The sequence below is a fragment of the Psittacula echo genome (assembly GCF_963264785.1).
Source record: "Psittacula echo genome assembly, chromosome: 3".
Classification (NCBI taxonomy): domain Eukaryota; kingdom Metazoa; phylum Chordata; class Aves; order Psittaciformes; family Psittacidae; genus Psittacula; species Psittacula echo.
In genome coordinates this window covers 31934917-31947911 of record NC_137736.1, presented here as the reverse complement: position 1 = coordinate 31947911, position 12995 = coordinate 31934917, and the positions used below count along the sequence as shown (strand labels likewise).

Below are 12995 nucleotides of genomic sequence, written 5' to 3'. Positions count from 1 at the left end.
TCCATGCATTTTTTTCTGGTCTCTAAGATTTACTTTTATCTTTTAAAACTGGAGTTGTAGGTATTACAGTTAGTTCATGTACCACTATCTGTGCAGCTGCAGAGATAAAAGTTATCTAATTAGTTTTCCATTTATTGGCTGCTTTATGTGTATATTAGTACAATGTATTAGCTGATGGAGAAGAAAAGACAGTAGCTGAAAGCAAATCCTTATTCTTAATTTTTGCTTCCTATCGAGAGAGAAGGGCATTTTCCCAAAGTTACCATAAGCATTATGAGATGCATATTACCATAAATATTTGGGCTGCTTATTTGAATTCCTGAGGTTTTATTAGAAATATTAAAAAAAAAAAAAAAAAAAAAAAAAGCAGTTGTACTTTTGTCCCCAGAATACTTCTGTCATTATTTTCCTGATATCAAACATGTGCAGTTAATGTTTTGAACTGATTTCCAAAGATTGTCTTTCATGAGAGAATACTTCATTGGAGCTGTGAGGCATATGCTTTTTGACTCACCTTTGTTATGATGTAGCTTGCTAGAGGAAGAGGTAGTTACTTTATACTTGCTGTGTTCTTTCATACATCTGCTACTGGCTGCTGCTGGAGGAAAGGTACAGATTTAAAGGGGCATAGTGGTAATGGCTGCTGCTTCATATTGTTTGATCAGCAGCAGCTTTCGCAAAGAGCTGCCTTTTTCTGCTATGAGTTAGTTTATCTTTTGAAACAGAAGTTCATCAGCTCTTGCAGTTTTGGGAAGCTTTTCCTTCTACCTGTTTTAGCCACAGGCAACATCTGGGAAGCAACAATGTTTAATGTGGTATTTTAGCCAAAAGGTATGTACGAGTGGCTAGCCATGATAAGAATGTGCTTTTGTTATCTCTGCATCCGACATTTCCTCTTGGAGGTGGGAGTGGACTTTAATCTTCTCTAAAAATTTTCAGACTTGTTTCTATCCTATGTGATCCATTCTGTCTAATGATGGTCTCCAATTAGCCATCCAGGAATAGCAAATTAGACATTTTTGAACTTCAATAAACTGTGCTACAAGTATTGCTATCCTTATTGCTCCATACAAAATAATTTCTCCATCTGCTCGAGGATGTCTTTCTCTTACAAGCATATGATAATTTGTTGGTAGAATGTTACTTTTGCAGTGACTCTCATATTCCAGATTTTATGTAACAACAGTAGCTTGACGAACTGAAAGTATGCATCAAACGATAATTGCTATGCTCAGTCTCCTGTTTTTCCAGCTATTATGTTCAAGAAACAGAGACCCAAATTGTCCCTATTTAACCAAGGATAAATTAATCACTAAGCGTCACAGACTGAGTATACAGATTTTGTCTGTAGCTTGAGTTCATTACTTTATGTGGAACTGTTCTGAAAGTGCATTTTAAACTACTTTTCTGTTTTTTAAGTACTAATTGAAGTAAGCCCTGAAACATTTCCCTTCAAGACAGTTTGTTTTTAGAAGTTAGCCTTCTGGTTTGGGACTATTAATTAAGGTCCTTCAACATAGGTGCTTCATATTAATCACTTAAAAGTTCATCTTCAGCATCAATATGTGCAGAGCTGGTTTTCAGTCTTTTAAAGGTTTTGCTTCATTCTGGCCAGGTTCTTGACTTCAGAAGTGTAGTCTGGGTAGGCTGTTGTAGTCTTAATCCTTATTTCTGTAAGACTTTCTTGTCCAGAATTTGGCTGTTTTTCCTTTTACTGTTACAACATGGTTCAAAAGTTTCACTTCTACCACTTTCTACAGTCAGTCAGGAGCTAGGAAGTGTACAGTACAACCATATGTTTTGGGAGCCAGAATCCCCTTTCACTCACTGGCTGCTTGTGATAGAAGGAAAAATTATGTTAAGCTCTACTGTTACTCCACTTGAAAGCTTTTATAACTTGTCAGAAGTTTGAGGTTTGCCCTTTGCAGTTGCTAACATTTGCAGTAGAATACATTGGTGCCCATATGCAGCAAGCATTTACTATTTACATAGCTTTCAACAAGTATTTCCGTAAGGGTATATTTTGTTGTCTCCTCCAGACCACTGCCCCCCAAGACATTTCCTTACCTAAATTCAATGGGAAAAGTCTAAAAAATGAAGCCATCTTGTTTTTCAGGTATACTATTCAGTTGAGTCTTAAACCAATGCAAGAGCATGTTTCCAAGTATTGTGGTTAGATTTTACTAAATAAGTTCTCTTTGGGCCACACTCTACTTGAAGTGTTATTATTTGCATTAACACTTTTTAAGTATAAATAGGTAAAATTGCAAAATTTTGATTGACAGATTGGGTGTTCCCTCAATTTTAACAGTAATAGAGCATATGTATCCCTAAGCACAGAAACAGGTGGTTGTTCTCAGACACAAGTCAAGGGAATCTAAAGTCCTTCAGAATAAAGAATATGCCATTGTCAAAACAAATTCCGACTGCATGTATTTGCTTCTGTTGACCAATCCTCATATACTACCTCAATCTCAAGTCTGTTCTTGTTTGTTTCTTTGAGTGCCTTGTTTCCCAAAGTTACTCCTAAACCCCTGAATTTCAGTTATGAGCTTTGACTTTGCTTCATTATCTGCAATACTGTAAGTTCTGTATGCCAAGCATGGTCTTTTGGAGTAGAAGCTAGTGGTGTATATGACTTCGCTAAAGTGAACTCAGCCCTAGAGCAGCTAAAGAGTTTGTCTAAACGTTTGGCCTTATCCCTGGGAGGGTTAGTGTGTTGTATCTCCACCTTTAACGGACAAATTAAAATTTTTTGGGTGGGGTTTTTTTTTTTTTCCTTCCCCCCCCATCCTCCATTTGTCTTTAACAACTGCAGAAATGCTTTCAGATAGTTGATGTCTAAGGAGGTTAATCCTTGAAGCTGCATGTATATCAGGACCCTTACAGTTATGGAAGGTGTGTGATCGTCTTACTGTCTCCTTGCTTTTCCTCTGAGGAGAAATCTTTGCATCTCTTGATCTGAAAAAGGTTTCAATTTGAGTGGAAGGAAATGCTGAATCTTAAAGGGCTGAAAGAGGGAGAGAAAAATTACAATGCAATAGAAAACATGCAGCTAGAATAACTGTAAACCTAGTTTGTATCATTCGCTCTTACAACCTGGCATTATAGTACATGGCCATGAATGCTGTATTTTACCCCATGTTTCATGAGAAAAAATTATTAATTTTTGATAAATTGAATATTATTGATGCTTCCTTTAGAGTTCTTGATTTGCTGTCTAAATTTTACATTGTTTTATGTGTGACATATTTACAAAGCATAAAGATTAACTTCTTTGATAGATTCTGCTAAATAAAAAGCATTGGTTTACTTTTTTCAAAATACTTTCAAACTGTTATGCTAATATTTTTTTAGGTCCTTGATTAGCAAGGATATCTTAGCTACAGTAAAAGTAGTTGTTATCTTAATACTGTCTTTTATCTTCAGAGTAGGTATACTGTAAGTAACATAACATGCATGTTCTTGACAATATAGCATACAATTTCCAAGAAATTCTTCCTTTCTAAGATCTTTCTTTTAGTATCTTTATTATTATTATTATTATTATTATTATTATTTTATTTATAAAGTGTTATGTCAACCTGAATATGCTTTAGAAAGGATTACAAAATATATGATACATGTTGAACATTAGCTGGGCAACTTTAGGGACATAACGGTATTGTAGTCTCTGAGTTGTGGATGCATGTGAAAATGTGTTGTGGTTTCGCCCTAATATTTCCCAGACATTTCTTTAGCTCAAAAACCCCCACAGTGTGACAGAATTGGGAGTTCTTACTCAGAAGAGGCAGAAATGAGGTACAGCTGAAAACTTGTTGTTTGATTTTGAAGCGTGTTTGCAGTGCTAAGAGGAGAATCTTTGGCTCCTGTTCTGCTATTTCATATTCATGAACACCAAATTCACTGACATTTTATGTAGAGAAACCTGTTGAAAGGCAAAAGAAACTTGATGGAAAACCTTAAACTAAGAATTGTGTATTATTGGTACTAAGAAAAAATATTTTCTTAAGTTTTATTTACTTAACTTATTCTACTCCTGATTCCAAGATTTTCAACAAACAATTTTATTCTCTGTTAAAAAAAAAAAAAGGTTTGGTACCAAATAAAAATACTACTATGTGATAGCTGTTTAACAGAGCTGGTTTTACCAGCTGAATATATTGCATCTAATTTACTGCCCTATTAGCTGAGAACAAAATTCCTCTGTGGTTGTTTTTTTCTAGTCAATACAGAATACTTTTGAGAGTAATTTAAAATAAATGTGTACAGTATTTAGGAGGTTTGTATCTTGGTTAAGTCTTCTAAACATGACTTTGATTTTTTTTTTTTTTTTAAACCACTTTAATATGCATAATGTTCAAATTTTAGTGCAAAAGTGGAATGTCTTTTCCCTTCTGCCTAATTTCTCTGGCATTACTTTTAACACAGTTGCACATATGCTCAATTTACTGTACCCTTTTCTTCAAAAAAATAACAACAGTTTTGTTACAAAGTAGGTGTCACAAAGAATTAAATGCTCAAACCGTAATTTACCACGGCTTTTTCTGGTAGGATAAATCAACACCTTCTGGTCCTCTGATTTATCAGCCATTTCATTGCAACGCTCATTTTTGTGAAGTGTTACATAGTGATGTTATGTCAAAGGTAGACTTTGTTCTTACTGATCCTTTACCCTCAAAGTCAGCTTTATAGTCTGGTGCAGCAAATGGACCCCAATTACTGTGCTATGTTATGACACCAGTTTGCCTTGCATAGGCAGTCAGGTACTGTTTAATTTCTTAGATTAAGAGCTGCAAAGTCCTAAATGGGATTTCATCCTGTAATTTTGAGTTTAAACTTAAACATTATTATGGATGTTACTAAATTATGCCAAGTATCAAGTCCCTCCCATACATACATTCTTTGTCCCTTTTTTTGTGTGTGTTCATGTGCTTAAAATGGAGTTGCATGGTTACATGCAATTACAATTTTTTAAATTATGCTTGACTTAAAACTTGGTTAAATTCAGTCCTTCAGTGGTTCTTGACAGACCTGGGAATTCTGGGAGAGGTTTTGACATTTGAATATAGATTGATGCATTTGAAAGTTTTCAAATAAAGTTTGAAATTGACTTGGCAAGTGCTTGCAAATAATTTAATACACATTTAATACGTCATCTTGCTCTGCTACCTGCATCATAAAACCTGCAATTTGTTTTATTTTGTTGTTGTTGTAAAACTGGTATTGAGCCTAAACCTCTTTTTTCGACTTGTGTAACATGTTAATGGTGCATTTGTAATGTATTAAAAAAGTAATTATTTTGCTGTTGTTGTATGCTAGTATGGAGCTAACTTATTCAGTGTTAAGAAATGTTAATAAAATATTTTAGAATTTTTTTTAATACAACTATTTTTTTCAATAAAACACAGATTGAATTTTAAATAACTTCTGTTTTTGTTAGAAACCTTGCAAAGGTCTCAAAATCAGCACAAGCCACAGTAAATTAGTGCAGCACTATAAAATACTGCTTCATTGAATTAAGGAGCTTTTGTTTAAGAAGACTTTTGGCCTTTCAGAATGGAATATGGTTCTCTTTCATATGCAATATGCTTTTTCCATATGCATGGATGGCTTCAGGTTTTTTTAAAGATATGCTTTCAGTTCTGGATGACGTTTAGCCTTTGACCCAGCCACTTTCTTACAATAAACAGTTTGTTGATGAGAGCAGCTGCTGGGAAGATTGCTTCCAGACTGTTCTGTTGCAGCTGAGTAAGAAAAGCAAAAGCCAGGATGCACCTTACAGCATTGCTCTGCTGTCCTTCTTGTTCCTCCACTTAGCTCTGGCTTGTTGAAGACATTCTGGTGGAGCCTTCCGAACCTGGCCTTGTCCTGCAACCACAAAGGCAATTACATAGTCAGGGACTGTAAATGGTACTACTTTGTCTAAATTGGAAAACAAAACCAAATGTGTTCTGCCTTGGGCACTATGCATTCACTTTTTTGTTTTGTTCTGGTTTTTATTGTTCCACCCTTTAAAGTAGTTATATATATATATATATATATATGTAACAATAAAGAAAAATGTGAGTGCCTAATTTCCTGTATTTGTTTTGGATGACTGAATGACAGCATGTGCCTTCTAGCCACCTAATACCTAAGCTTAACACTGTACTAAAACCAGCAGAGAGATACTGATATAAAAAAACTTTAAGACCATTTTTCCTTCTCATTGCTAGTTAATTTCTTTTTGTCTTATTTTTATCCTTACTGACAGCATTTTTTTTTATCTACAGAAGGTAACACCTGATATATTTTTCATTAGTGGGTGAATTCTGACTTGGGCCCTTCAGCCTGATTTTAGAATAGACGGCTGAATATTGGATAAATTAATTTTCTGCCTACACCTACATAAGTGCTTTTTAAAGCTGAATTAGTTTTATATTCAAATTCAGGCAGAGATTTATGAGCAGTTGCTGGACATGTAGACTGGGAATGGGTTGAAATCCAAGATGCTTCATGTCCAAACAAATGTAACTGCAATGGAAAGGATAAGAATACCTTGCAACACTTGGTTAAAAATCTTTCCCTTTTTTGGACTAGATATTCCACATATCAGTTGGCAAAATGGACCCACTTCTATATGTGACTGTGTCTACTCCCCATACTGCTGAGATGATGCACTGTGTTAACTGCTTATGTGATATAATGCTTGTTTTTAAAAAACACACTGAAGTGTGAAGACAAAAATAAGGAACTTGGTCTTTGGAATGATCTTTCAGAAATGATTACCTTTTTTTGCCTCTCTTGCAAAAGTATACTGCAGACTAAATTAACTACCCAAACCACTAGGGACTCCTAAAAATCCAGTTGGTTGTGAATTTAAAAAGTCACCAAACCATGCCATCTTTCTAAATGCCCTTCCATATTTTACACAATCAACTCATGTTTTGCACCATATCTGTGTTTAGGAAATACAAAAAGATTATTACTAAACTGAAACAGATTTCCTGTTTATATAGTATTTTGAGAATGCATAGCAAGTGTCAGCCAAGTAACTACAGAAGTTCATGAGAACATGAAATGAGAGTGCACCTCAGTTGTGCTACAATAAAATCTTTATGAAGTTCTTTGGGGGATGGGAAAAGGAGGGAGTGGAGAACTGGGGATTTCTCTCCTTCCTAAGATTTTTATATTATGAACTGGAACACTAAGCATGAAAATAATGGCCCTTTGTGTGCTGAATAGAGTAAGATAGAGGAATAGATTCTGCTCTGACTTAGCCTAGAGGAGTAGCCTCAGCTAAAATATGTCTTCCTATTAGTAAAATATGCAAAACAACAAGTCAAAAATGAAAATACTGCAAGTAATCTGAAGATAAATTGCAGTCAGCCAGTGGGGCTGTGGAGGGCAACTATCTAGCTTGCTCAAGTTTTTGAACAAGGTCTGAACTTTGAAATTAATTGTAAGTAGTTAATATTAAGTGTCTTTGATATGCTTTCTGAAAATAAATTTGAATACTTCGTATATTTCCAGTCAGATTTTAAATGTGTTGTAAATAGCCTCTGTGTTTAACAGTTCTGTTTATTTTGTTACAAACCCCATTTTCAGGCTTACACTTATTTTAGTCTAAAAGGGCAACTATTCAGCACTGCAGGCATTGATGAGTAGTTTGGTCATGTTATGACCAAATGAAAACAATTATGACTAACAAAATCTCTTAACCTGATTGTCTGGTTAGAGATACTGTCTTTGACACACAAACACAAATAATATATCTGCTGTCTACAGCCTTCATAAGTCTTGCTGAACTAGTAGAATGTGGCCACTACAACTTAATTGCCAGTATTGTTTTTCCTTGGAGGGAAGAGCAACCTTTCTCTCGTCTTTGTTTGTGTTTCTATGGAGAAGGTTACAGCAGGCCTTTGAGATTGTCTTCTTTCCTCACCTAATCTATCCAGGTTTTGAGTTCTTCAGTCTTTTCCTAAAGAGAAGGGCATTGTACTGGGTGTCATTGTCCCTCCCCCTTACCCCTTGTAAAAGAAAATAATAGCTTTTTCATGAATGACTGTGGTGCTAAACTTAGTATTTCTAAAATGTTTTACAAAATTTCAGGAAAAAATTAATATATGTATGTGAGGGTTTGAAAGCAGCAAGAATAGTATCTAACCTCACATTTTTTCTGCATCTTCTGTATATTTACGGTAAGGTTTTTTGGTGTACTTTAATATTTATTTAATTTTCAGCATGCTTCTATATTGACTTAAGTATGAACATGATTTTAAAATGGGGCTATGGTTGTGTTATGAATATGTCATCTGCTTCAGATCTCGAAGTATTGCATTATTACAGGAAGTAAAAACACAGGCAGCATCAGAAAAGCATTTTGTGTGCTCATTAGTCAGAAACGTCAGCCAAAACCTTGCCCTCTTGTGCTGATAGCTGACTTTTCCTTTTGTTGGCCTCTTAAGTCACTGGCATTTGGGGCTGGAGTTGCCACTGTGGATGTGTTTTTTGCTGGCACCAGCCTACTGCTTGCTACCACGTTGGATTTCAGTTTGTTTCTGTTGGATTCAAGAGATGCTATGGAAGCTCTCCAGTGGCTAATTTCACACCTTTAAACTTGTAGGGCTGTTGAGCAAAGCTGTGTAATACAAGGAGGATGTATTTTTTGTGTATTATGTATATACATGAATGTATTTTTGTGTTCTAAAGTCGAAATCAGATTCCAAATGTTATACAGTCTGTATTAAAATGTTATTTTCTATCAGTACTATTCTAGAGTTCATAGGAAATAGATACATTTGAGATCATTCTTAAACTGAATAATACACATTTGAAAACAGCCAATTCTATAAAAAAAAAAAAAGCAGGTTACCCATATTGAAGGTGTGATGTCTATAAGTGGCTTTGGTTATGTTCCAGACGGCCAGTTCATGTGCTTCTGTAAAAGACTGGTACAGTATGCCTGTGTAATCTTCACTTTTTTTGCAGTTTATAAACATATAGCAGTACACCAGTACATCAACTGCTAATATGTGTATCAGTGCATCAACTGCATACTCTTTAAGCACAGTGAAGCAAAACCAGAGGTATTTAGTTGGAAATTACTACATTTTAGACAAAGGAATGAGAAAAATTGTTAAATCATGTTCTAGCTATGTATCCAAAAAGTGAATACTTGGCCTCACTTAACAAGCAACAACTAAACCAGAGTATTATATTATAGTCACAATATTGAGTCATCAGGTAGAGCATCATTAGTTAAAATTCTCATTTTCCTCCCAAGAAAGGACAGGTGACTGATGAATAATGTTTGTTTGGCTTATGGCCTTGTATTTTTAGCTTTCATTTAGTTTTGCCTCTATGTTTTTAATAGAAACCAAATGAATTTAGGCTGTGACTGATCCTTCTCTTACAAAGAATTCTGTTAATACAGAGCTGAAGACCTATCGTCATAGAGTTTGGTAGAAAAGATTAGCTCCCAAATATACTCAATGAGAGAGATACTTGCATATATCTCTGTGTGTGTATAAGCATACATAAAAATAAAAAAAAAGAATTCAGATTCTTTCTATATAAACAGAATGTAAGAATAAAGTCTTGGATTTGGGCTTATTTTAAACTGTTACAACTGGAAGTTCATGTGCTTTGTGCATGAGTCTCATAGGTTGATAGAGCCCAGGTGCAAATAAAATCTTCTCCATCAGGAGCTGTAATTTTCTGTTATTTTATACTACAACAGAGAAGGGTCCATATGCAGCTGGTTTTTGTCTCTTATGTCTCCCTCTATTCTCCTTGTTGTTCAATTTCAACCGCTAAGTAAGCATTAGGAAAAAGTGGAACTAATGATTATGAAAATAAAAAGAATTTTAAACAGCAAAAGAAAACTTCTATTACAGAGCAGTTCCTTCACACACCTGACAAAACTCTTAAAATCATAGAAAGCAGATGTTAAATCATTACAGCTTTTACTGATCCTTCTTTTATGTTACAATTACCGTTTAAACTTTAGTTCAGCAATTTGCAATGTCAGACCTCCAACTTCTGATACAGTAACCCCTAATAAACCTTTGTGCTGATCAGTGGAGAATATTTAGAAAGTATGTTACTGATAATATGTGTAATACAGATTTTAGTATGATTGTATGTGTAAGTAGCTGCAGGTATGGTTGGGTTGTCGGTGCGTGATTATGTAACCGCTATAGCTTTTTTGATTGCATGCTCATTTAAAGCTTCTTACCTGCATGTTTTAGGATTTTAATAATGGTCAGGGTAAACAGAGGCCAGGAGTTTGGATATTCCGTTATGTTGTATTAGGTGCCTCGTTTGCCAGAGCTGGTCTGGTCCCAGAGGTGTGGAAGGCCAGACGGTTCCTGAACCAACGCTTTTCATTTAAATGGCCACCAGAGGTTGCTGCAGAACGGTAGACGCAACTGAGATAGGTTATGTGTTCAAAACTGAATTCTGAACTTCGCAACCAATCACAGTTCAGGTTCTGATGTGATTATATTCCTTTTAAATGGAGTTGAAGCAGAGGTTAACCCTGACCTCTTATATAGTTTTTTTCATGATGACAAAATGTACTTCTCTGTGTGCCAGTATAATTGTGGGTACCAAAATGCATTGGTTCAGCATCAATGTTTCTTTAACTTTGTGTGAAGGAGGTTCTTACAGTGAAAATTATTTTTTCTAGTATGTACTTGGACAGCACTTGTAACTTTGCTTTGTTAAAAATGTAAACACATATTTTTTAAGGAATTTTTAAAAATCAGATGCTGTTCTTGATTATGTATTAATCGTGTTTATATTTTGATCAGCTCAATAAATGTGTACATTATGGAAAAAAATAGCTTCATAATTATATACATGTAACAATTCTTAAATGGTTGAGTATGTGTTAGAAATGGGTCAGTATGTGTTAGAAAATTAAATGAAGAGGTAAACCTAAAAACTGTGAGGAAAAAAACCCACCTAAAAGAACATACTCAAGAGGAAAAATGGTAGGAATTGTGTGGCATATTTGTAATAATGTAATATCACATAGATATATGCAATTTCAGGCTTTTCAGAAGGTATACTGTGGTAAAAGTACACCAGACTTTCTTACACGTAGTATCAAGTACTTTCACGTTTGTTTAGAATGTAATAATACTTTAAGCACCTTTATTTTTTAACTCAATGTCTGACTCTTTAGTTCTGTAAATCTGTCCTTATGTGAGTTAAAATTATAGTTTTGTGTCTGGGACGTGCATGCTCCATTGTGCTAAGTGAATTTCTGTGTTTGGGAAGCAATAAGAAAATGCACTTTTTAATTAAGTGCAGTTTTTCCATATGCTACCTGACAAGAATGAAAGCTATAATTTTTTAAAATATCAGTTACAGCTAATGAATTACTGTTGTGTGTGTAAAACAAGAATAATGTGTAATGAATTTAGCAGCAGTCTGTCAAAGCTGTGATATTACACTAAGTGAAGATACAAGTGCTTCATGCAGACCAAGTCAACAAAATGCTCATAAAACCTTTAATGCCACATCATCATTTACAATGCACATGCAAAAAAGAAAACAACCAAGAAAAAGGAAGAAAATATTTGAAGTATATTTTATACCAGAAGTTAGATGGAAAGAGTTCAGATGGAGCTTTTTAAAAAAAAAAAGAAGAAATGAGAAATAATTTCTCTGTAACTAAAATTTAGCTACTGAGTCACTCTTAGATTGCCCTGGGACTTAAAAGCTAGTGCCTGACTGCATTTGGAAAGAAACTTGCTTTCTTCGTGTTATGCTTTGCTACCCATACTACAGGACTACAAACCAGTAAGTCTGCTGACATTCAGCATACAAAGAACATTATGCAAGAAGCAGTGTCCATGTGAAACTTGAGAATGTGTAGTTTCTGAGGATGGAAAATCTATAGAAAGGTGTTAGCAACAGGACCACTTTTCTCACTCCTTCTTAAGGTATAACAATGGGATTTGGAAAATTGGAGTAATTCCTTGGATAGATAACAATTTATAGGAAGTTTGCTTTTAATTGTGGTTTGTGGGTTTTAAAGAGTTGGGCTGGAGCTCAGAGACATCTTATTTAAGGTAAGGGCAAGAGAGCTTAGTCCTGTCTTCAGCACTCAGGGAACACTCATATTCCGGTTCCCAGATATGGCGGTAATGGGAAGGAGGAGCATATGTTTGGTTAGAAGTTTTTTATTTAAAAGTCAAATGTCTTCCTCTTAAAAATTTGAGGGCAAAAATCACTAGTACTTTTTTTTCAGTAGAATAGAAACGACAATTTTTATGGTTTCATATATCATATAAAAACCCACTTTGACTCTAGGAGAGCTCTTAGAAATTTAAGCTACATGCTTAGCAATAAGAAGTGCCAACATCTGTGTTTGTGAACTGTTAACTTATGGTTTCTAAAGACATGGCAAGCATCTCACATCCAAACTCTCAAAATAGAATTAGATATCTCCAGAAAGAGTTCTATGAATGTGTAGCAGTTGTTTCAGGGTGTCACCAGACAGGTAACAATCCCAGTAATTAATCTCTTCATTTCACATTCACAAAAGTGTATTTTGAAACAACCTAAAGGACAGAAAAATCGAAGTTTTAGTACATAGATATATAAAGTTATATATGTATGTACATTTATATTTCACATTTAAAATCTTTTGCACAGAAATGTGTGCTAGCTATGCCACTGACAGGACAACAGATATAACTGTCTTTCATAAATGGTAGAATTTTCTTAGTTGTATGCATTCTTGAGTTACATTATCCTTTTAGCTAGCTAATTAACACCTACTTTTTGTCTATAATTAAGGCAATAGTAGTGATGCTTCATTACCTGAAGATATGAGCCCTTTTAGCAAGTATTCTGCTGAGAAATGAGTAAGTTTTTCTCAGCTGCTGCTTTATCCTTCAAATTGAGTCTTAGCAATGAACTAAAGGATTCCCAGCAAAGGAGCCTACTCTCAAGTCTAGGATTACAGTACCAAGTAGTCAGGCTAGGCTGGACTA

At 34.8% G+C, this 12995-nt stretch overlaps 1 protein-coding gene across 1 annotated transcript in view; it reads left to right on the top strand.

Moving 5' to 3' along the window:
• HLCS (holocarboxylase synthetase) overlaps positions 1–12995 on the top strand; it is a gene marked incomplete at both ends in the record, with an annotated part of 120638 nt that overhangs the window by 28931 nt on the left and 78712 nt on the right. The window lies entirely within an intron of this gene.